The following is a 9258-nucleotide window of genomic DNA, read 5'->3' as shown; positions in this document are numbered from 1 at the left end:
ATAGCAAGCTTCCACTTTCTCTTGTTTTCACATGACTATGCCTCTCTAAATGTCAGAGGTTCATCCTCATCAGACAACAAAATGCAATCCAAATATGCTTGAAACCTCTGTGGCTACCTTTTGACATGTGTAGACCTTCTTACCCAATGATTTGTATTGTCAAGACAATGGGTCTACATCCTCAGATACATGCACATCATTACCAAGTTGTTGATTTTCAACATTTTCTTGCTGATATAACCTATTTTCAGGATGTTCTTCTTGCTATTCTATTCCATCCTGTGCATCTATTTGATGTCCATTATCTTCTAGTTGTAGCACAATGGGTTGTTCCTCATTTTTAGCATAAAAAGGAACATCATCTTCAGCTAATGGTTGTTGAATGTCTGGATGTTTGTGCTAAAATTTGACCTTCTTTTTATCAAGGTCACCTTGTATAGCATGTCTCAAGAACTTTGCCTCATTAAATACTACATCTTGGTTGCATACAATCTTCTTGTCATCCTAAGTAAGACATGCTCTATAACCCATCTCCCCCTCATCTCCATATTTTATAAAGATGCCCTTGATGGATATCATGTCTAGTTTGGTTCTCTATTCTACAAGTACATGCACAAAGGCATAACAACCAAAGACACAAAAATGGTCATATGCAAAGCATGTTTGCCAGACCAAACCTCTTCAGAAATGCCATTTTCCAATGCACGATTCAGAGAGAGATTGCATACAGTAGTTTTAAGAGCCTCTTCATAGAATTGCTACAGGAGATTAGTTGTGGACGTCATGCATCTGACTCTCACATGTAGAGCAACATACATTGGAGTTGGTTGATGCTTGGTAGATGCTTTGGAATCCTTGCTTGGATAAGTTCCTATTATTAGACGGAGAGAAAATGTAGGGGGAAAAGGGTATTACATTTGTTGAGGTTTGTTCTAAAGGATATGAGTTGTATGTGTTAGAGTAGGGCAAGCCAAACACATGATGGCTTTCTACATCTTTATTTATAGTTTCACTTTCTTTTGTCTTCGTATATTTATTCTAATAGTATCACTTTATTTTGCAAGGCAAACACGTGATGTACGCAAGACAATGAAAGAAAAGCAATGCCAACTTGCAATGAAATTGTTGTGTCTCAATGAGTCTTTCTCCTACACATAGTAGTTTGGGCTATTTTTTACACTATCCTACACAAAAATCAATGACATCATATTGGAATCATCATCAGTGTGTGTGATTATATGTTTTTTAGCCACACCATTTGATGTAGGATTATAAGGAGCTGTCAACTCCGTTTTAATGCCATGCATCTCACAAAATTTTTTGAACTCATTAGAAGCATACTCACCCCCATTATTCATTCTTATAGCTTTTAATAAGTCCTCTTTATGTGGTAACAAAAGCGTGAAACCTTTTAAAGGTATCCAACACTTCCTCTTTGCTCTTTAACACATACACCCATGAATTTCTAGCGAAATCATCAATAAAAGAGACAAAGTAACATGCACCCCCATATGAAATAATAGACATAGTGCACAGACCATAGTAGTGGACTTCTTAACAACACTAGAGTAATAAGGAGACTCCACATGTTTTCCATATATATAATCAATACAAAATTTGAGACCAAATCCTTTTACATAAAATCTCCCTAAAGAGGAGAGAATCTGAAGGCCCTTTTGGCTCATATGGCCAAGTATTTTGTGCCAAAGTTCCATCTATGAATGAACTTTAGCCCACAACCAAGAACTTGCCAGGTAATGCTTAACAATGCAAATAGTACAAAGTCCCCTTTTTGCTGCCTTTAACAATCAACATAGAGCCCTTGTGGACCTTCCAAGTTCCACCATCAAACATAGTAAGATATCCTATTGCATCAAGTTGCCCAACTGATAGTAGACTTTTCTTTATGTAGGGTACATAGCTGATATATTGTAGAATCAGCTCTTGACCATTTTCAAGGACCAAGTGAACGGTACCTACACCCTCTATCTCACGCGCATAGTTTTTTCCCAAAACCTTGCCCAAGAAACCTGTAGTGTATTCAAAAAATGACTCCAAGGAAGAAGTAACATGAAAAGGGGCACCTCTGTCCACAATCCAAGATTGGGACATCCCATCATGGGCTAAAAGTAAGGCATAAATTACTGCCTTTTTGGTGATGTGCATATCACCTACTATTTCCATAGTGTCTACATTGCATGAGGTTGCAACAAGTATCTCTCCAGTATTAGAGAACTCTTAAATGACCACACCAAATGCAACATTTACCTTTGCAATTTCTTTTGAGGGAGATTTGTCATTGTCTTTCTTATCATCCTTCTTTTTCTTTCCCTATGGCTTCTTTCTTTCTTGCTCTTTCTTGTAATATTGTCACTTGGGCTTTTTATGCCCTTTACATCCACACTTATAGCAAGCAACATCCTATTGTTTGCCCTTGCTTTTACTTCTACTTTTGCCTTTATTTGTTGCATTACCCCTCTTCTCTGACCTACCTCTAAGATGATAGGTTGAACCACTGCTTTCTCCACTGGATGCTCTTTTGATATCCTCATTGAGGATAGAGCCGCTAACACCATCCAAGGTTAAAGTAGTGTTGTTGTTAAGTGAAATAACTAAAGCCTCCTAGCTACTAGGTAAACTCATCAACAAGAAAATAGTTTTCAGTTTATCATTGAAGGGTTGTAAAGTAGTCCTGCCAATTGACTCAAAATCCTTGTGAAAGACCTTAAATGTTTAGATGCTGGCTTAGACTCATCTAACTCCATGCTCATAAGCTTGCACATGAAATGCATGTGATTTACTAGAGTTGTATTTTCATAAGTATCCATTAATTTTTCCATACAGCATAAGCTGTATCAAGACGCTTAATGTCAGTAAGTACATCATTAGATATTGTCATTATAATGTATGAAATGGCCTTCTTGTTGAGTCTAGCCCAATCCTCATCTGCCATAGCTACAAGCTTAGTTTCCAAGAGAGCATCATCACAGAAACAAAATGCATTGCATCCTGTCTTTCCATATATCAAAGCCAGTGCCATCAGACCTCTTGATTTCAAGAAGGGATTTAGTATCATTGTTGCTATAAGCATTAGTGGCCATTTGTTAGTAAAAGTGCCAAGTACCAATGCTATAATTTATGATGACAAATAATAGGTTGAATAATTAGCTAATTTCAACCCAAAATTTTCAAGAAATAAGAACAAGATTTAGTCTCACTATATTACAAACAATGCCAAAATACAAGTATAGTAGAGGGAATGACTTTTAGTAATATAATTGAAATTTCAGCATCCATGACATGCATACATCACTATCAGGTGACTCCTACTTTTGCAATGTCACCAAAAATACATTTGCAACAATCCTAGATCTGCAAATGTCTGCTACAACATGAATATTCAGCAAAACATCAACTCAATAAGAGCTACCTGACATGTACATTGCATATATATCTACTCAAATTAACTTCTGATACACAAAAAATACCAAATGGTTCACTGCAATCACTTTAAAATCTCACAAGTGGGAGATAAAAGACACAAATTTCATTGCTTACATAACCAAGATTGCATCAGCAATGTCCCCAAAATGCATTATACACATCAATTTTACCAAAATCCACAAATGTCAGCAAAGCCCCAAAATTTCATTGATCAATCTGTCCCAATTGCATTAATACATGTTTTTGAGAGCATAAAATGAGAAAATTTAGTAAAATTTCACAAAATTTCACACAAGCCCCAATTTTCTTAGGTTTAAATGTGCACCAATGTTAATAAATTCAGCTGAATTGAGCAAAATTCCACTGATACATGAAAAACCCCAATTTTTTTAGAGCCAATGTTCACTATGTTTGCAATTTTTGGGTCAAATGTCACTATTATGGATGAACAACATCAAATCTAGGAAAAGCCCCAAATTTCAACCATTAAAATTTAAAAAAATTCTTAGCTTTTCTTCCACCCATGCACTAATGATCATAAAATTATTTTTGCATCTCTCCACTTGAAAGGTTTTGCCCACATATTGTGGCACTACATAAGTAGAGAGAATCATTAATTCATTGATTGGAAAGACTTCAAGATGCATATGGTTCAAGTATTTGTATCCCTTGTGGAAATGAGCAATTGGCAAGATGATGATACCAACTTGACCAATGCAATCTCACAGTAAGGGAATACATGAATCATGAACTTGACAATGTATGTTGAGAGTATTAGTGATGATGCCAAATTTCACAAATATATGTATGTGTTAGAACCAAGCTTATCTACAAATATCGTGGCCTAAAAGCCTTCTACCCTATTTGATACAATCGAATTGGATAGAAGATATGCAATCAAGTATCGCAAGAATGAGGGTTTTCAACAAGGTTTTAGGCAACCAAAAACTCCAATGAGGCAAGGCCAATATGGTGGTGTTTATAGAGGAAATCCCAAGTCCATTAACAACCCCAAAATTCCCACTTACCCCCCTGCCCCCCCGCCCCCCCCCCCCCCCCCCCCCCCCCCCCCCCCCACACACACACACACACACACACACACACACACACACACACAAAGGAAACATGGCAATTTTGGGATAGCTCTTAGTCCACATGGAGATAGTGAGTATATTGAAAATAGGCCAACGCATCAGCTTCTCTGAGTGGACCAAGTGGCCAAAAATTCATCTCCCAAGGTGTTGTGAAGGATAGGAAAGAAAAGGGCTTATATTTTAAGTGTGGAGACAAGTACATAATGGACCATGCCTCAAAATGTCCCTATAAAACAACAAAGGTCAAAGTTCATAGCATATATGTTATGGAGGATTGACAAAATGAAGATGAGGAATCAAATGCCTTAAGTGCTACAAATGACTTAGTACATGCTAAAAATGAGAACTATGAAGAGGACCTATACTAATATATGTTCAATGATTTGGTGGATGGGTTTTCCTTTGACCTAGGTGGTTGCTTGCCTCATGACATTGGTTTGATTAGTCCTACTACACCCTCTCATGTTCTCACTTCCATTTGCTCCATCTCTATGGATGCATGGACATGCTCTACGAGCCCTTGCATATTGTGTATTCAAGGAAAATTTAATGGAAAGTATATATTCGTTTTGGGGACAATGGTAGCATACAAAATTTTGTCAATAAATAATCCAGAGACAAGCTGAATTGTTTTCCTATGGAATTATACCACCCCCTCAAAGTTCAAGTGGCAAACGATGATGAAGAAATCAGCACACATGTGTGCTTATAGAGCCCCATTGATGTTGTCTTAGGAAGTGACTAGCTAAAACACTTGGGAAAAAATGCTATGGACTTCTCTCAGCTTTACATGGATTTTGTTATGCATGGACAACTAATCCATTTAGAGGGAGTTCATCATAATGTAGATTTTCAACCTATTACAACAAAGAAACTCAAATGAGAATTTGAGAAATGCTCATAGATATTTGTCTTACACTTGAATAAGAACATCACAGATCAATCCTCAAAAGTGACTAAGAATTCAACATTGAAAGTCTTACTAGAAGAGTATGAGGATTTATTTCAGATGCCTACAACCCTTCCCCCCCTAAGAAGCTAATGGATCATGCTATTGATATCGAGTTCCATTCTAAGCTAGTAAATAAGTCACCTTATATATTCTCCAAGTGTGAGTGCAAAGAAGTCATAAAGCAAGTCTACGAGTTACTTGAGATGGGGTTTATTGAGCCAAGTTCTTCCTCATGCATTCCTTGTCCTGTTAGTTAAGAAGAAAGATGGCTCTTTTCAAGTGCATTGACTGTTTGAGGGACTTGAACAAAATCAAAGTCAAGAATCGGTAACGTATCTCCAAGATTGATGAATATATTGATAAGCTAAAAGGGACACTGTAATTTATTAAGATTGGTTTGTGCTCAAGCTATTATCAGATCCATATGAAAGAGTCTGATGAGGTAAAAATGGCTTTCAAAACTGATCATGGGATCTGAAAGGTGAGAAGGATCGAAGCTTGCACGCGAGCTATGGCGGGAGAGCAAGAGCAAGAAAGAGAGAGACAAGAAATGGGAACTCCAACAGTCACAATGTGTGACCGGGCCTTTCTTTATTCAAACTGTCACTAAAAGAATAAAGAATAAAGTGACGTGACGGGCGCCCGCCACCTGCAGTGTGCAGTGGCGGGTACTGTCAGTGTAGTAATACACGGGGCGGCACGGCGGAGGCGCCTTTACCCCCCCTCTCTAACTGCCTGTCCAACATCCTGGCCCTGTGGAGGAACTGCTGCAGGCTGTACTACTGGCTGTGCTGGAGCTCTAGGCTCCTCCTGAAAGATCACTCTGCGGATCTCAACCACCTTCTCAGGCTGCCTGTGCATCTTGTCTTCATGGAAGACGACATCATGGCTGCGTACTATTTTCCGCGCCTGTGGATCCCATGGGCGATAGCCCATCTCTCCTGACTCACCATAGCCAAGGAATATGCATTTAATGCTCTTTGGATCCAACTTACTCCTCTTGTCCTTGGGCACATGGCAGAATGCCTCACATCCAAAGACACGGAGATGCGCATAAGAGGGTGGCTTACCAGCCCAAACTTCCTCTGCAACCCGGAAATCCAATCCACTGGAAGGCGATCGGTTTATGACATGCACTGCCGTACTAACTGCCTCAGCCCAAAAACTCTGGGATAGGCCTGCATGGCTAAGCATAGAGCGCACACGCTCCTGAATAGTCTTGTTCATGCGCTCAGCCAAACCATTCTGGGGTGGGGTGTAAGGGGCGGTCAACTGACGCTTAATACCCCTGTCATCACAAAACTGCTCAAAAGCATGCGAGACATATTCTCCCCCATTATCTGTCCTAAGGCATTTCAGCCTATACCCAGTTTGGTTCTCAACAAGAGCAAGCCATCTCTGAAAAACTGCCAAGACATCGGACTTCTGCTTTATGGGATAAGCCCACACTTTCCTAGAAAAATCATCAATGAAGGTAACGAAGTACTTCGCGCCACCCATAGACATGCAAGGCATAGGCCCACAAACATCGGAATGCACCAATGCCAAGGGCTCACTCAGGCGTGGCCTACTTGATTTCTTATGCGTAGACCTATTCTGCTTACCATAAAGACAATGATCACACGAGTCAAAACGTGCATAGTCCAAAGGCGGAAGATACTGCAAACCAGATAACATTTTCATTCCTTTCAAAGACATATGCCCCAAACGGGCATGCCAAAGTGATACATGTGGGATAGAGCCCACTGCCAAAACATGGTCTACAGAAGACCCAGATACAACAAGAGGATAGAGGCTGCCAGCCTTGGCGCCTCTAGCAAGCACAAGTCTGCCTTTGGTAATTTTCCAGGCAGAATCCCCAAAACAGACATGAAACCCTACATCATCCAACTGTCCTGCAGACATAAGACTGCGCGTAAGCGCAGGTACATGACGTACATCCCTGAGCAAAAAGGAACTGCCAGTGGAAAACTGCAACTAAATATCTCCACAGCCCACAATATCAAGAGACCTGTCATCTCCAAGTCTGACTGATCCAGATACAGTACGGTAAGAGTGAAACCACTCACGGTAAGGTGTCACATGGAAGGACACACCTGAATCCAATAACCAGCACTGTGCATACATACTAGGTGTCTCAGTCAAGTGTGAAGCATCAGAAGAACTAGCTGCAAGTATAAACTCATCACCACCATCGGACTCCTCAGTCTGCGTGACATTAATTTCCTCAATCTTGACGTTGGACTTCGCAGGTACTATGCTGCGATCAGAGGACTTCTCCTGCACTTTATCTTTCCCCTTATCCTTGCGCTTCTCATTGCGCAACTCATGACACTGTGGTCTAATATGGCCCTTTTTTCCACAATGATGACAAGTGACATTTGCATTGCGCCCACGCGACTTACTATGCGACTTGCCACGAGATTTAGACCGACCCTTCTGCGAGTCACGGCCTCGACCATTACCACGGTCATACCTGTCATTCTTGCCTCTAACTGTCAAAGCATGACTACCACGAGAGGCATCCAAGTTTTTGCGATTCACCTCTTCTTGAAGAAGAGCACTCTCAACATCTGCCAATTTTAGAGTAGCACTAGAGGCACAAAGAGCAGTACGGAAAACATCCCATGACTCATTTAGAGTCCCAAGCAAGAAAAGAGGAGTTACTTCCTCTCCAAAGGTGATATCCTGCGAAGTCAGGTTCTTCAGTATAGCATGGAACTGGCTCAAGTGAGCAGACATAGTCGCATTATCCTTCATGCGCAGATCCATAAGCTGCTTCAACCAGTATATCTGACTCGCCGGACTTTTCTTATCATAAAGATTCTTGATCTTATTCCATAGATCCCATGCACTCTGTGCTTCCTCAAAGACATTATAATGTACATGTTCAGTGAGAGACAATACAATCGTGGACTTGCATAGCTCATCAAGTTCAAGCCAGTCATCATTGTCCATAGTTTCAGGCTGCTCCCCACTCAACCGAAGTGGCTTAATCTGAGATTTCTGCACCAAAACCTGCCATATTTGACTCTTCCAGTAAGAGTAGTTGGTATCATCCAACTTTGTAATGTTAAACATGGCACTATCATGCGAAGATGACGCCATTATGCAGTCTGGAAATGCCCAAACAGCCCAAAACTGCTTGCTGTTTTACTGCAGAAACTACCCAAAAATGACCAAAACGGGGTCCAAAAGGCGAGCAAAGTGTGCCAAAAGTTGCTGCCCACTTAGTACTAGGTGCGGTACACCAAATCAGGAAATTTCAGCATGAAAAGTACACCTCAGTCCACCAATAACTGCTTGCTGTAATAAATTGCATGTATGCAGTCTAGAGAGCAAATTGTCCCAAAATAGGATCCAATGTCAAGCAAACAATGCTAGGTCCAAAGCCAGCATGAAATGGACATAAGCAAGGCCAATGACAGTGAAAAGAACATGAGCTCAACACCGAAGCATATCAAAATAACATCTGCCAGTGAAAGGCACACTCCCAGACACTCTAGGCAAAGTGTTCCTGTAACTGCCAAAACCTGACACACATAGGTGTCTGCTCAAAGAGAAAGATCCAAATATGAGACTTAGCTCATAAGCATCCTGTGAACCAAGAGTACATCAATGCATATCCTTAAAGATCGGAGTATGATCCCAAAGTCTCAATGCGTATGTAGCTACTCAAGACATAAACTGCTCCAAATACATGTAAGTGCTCCAAAAGCATGCAACTGTCAAAGGTCAAGCAAGCATGTAAAATGCTCCCACTGGCAC

The sequence above is a fragment of the Lygodium microphyllum genome, chromosome 7 (assembly GCF_053477565.2).
Source record: "Lygodium microphyllum isolate KBCC chromosome 7, Lygodium_microphyllum_v1.1.10, whole genome shotgun sequence".
NCBI lineage: Eukaryota > Viridiplantae > Streptophyta > Polypodiopsida > Schizaeales > Lygodiaceae > Lygodium > Lygodium microphyllum.
Note: the sequence above shows the minus strand (reverse complement) of the source record.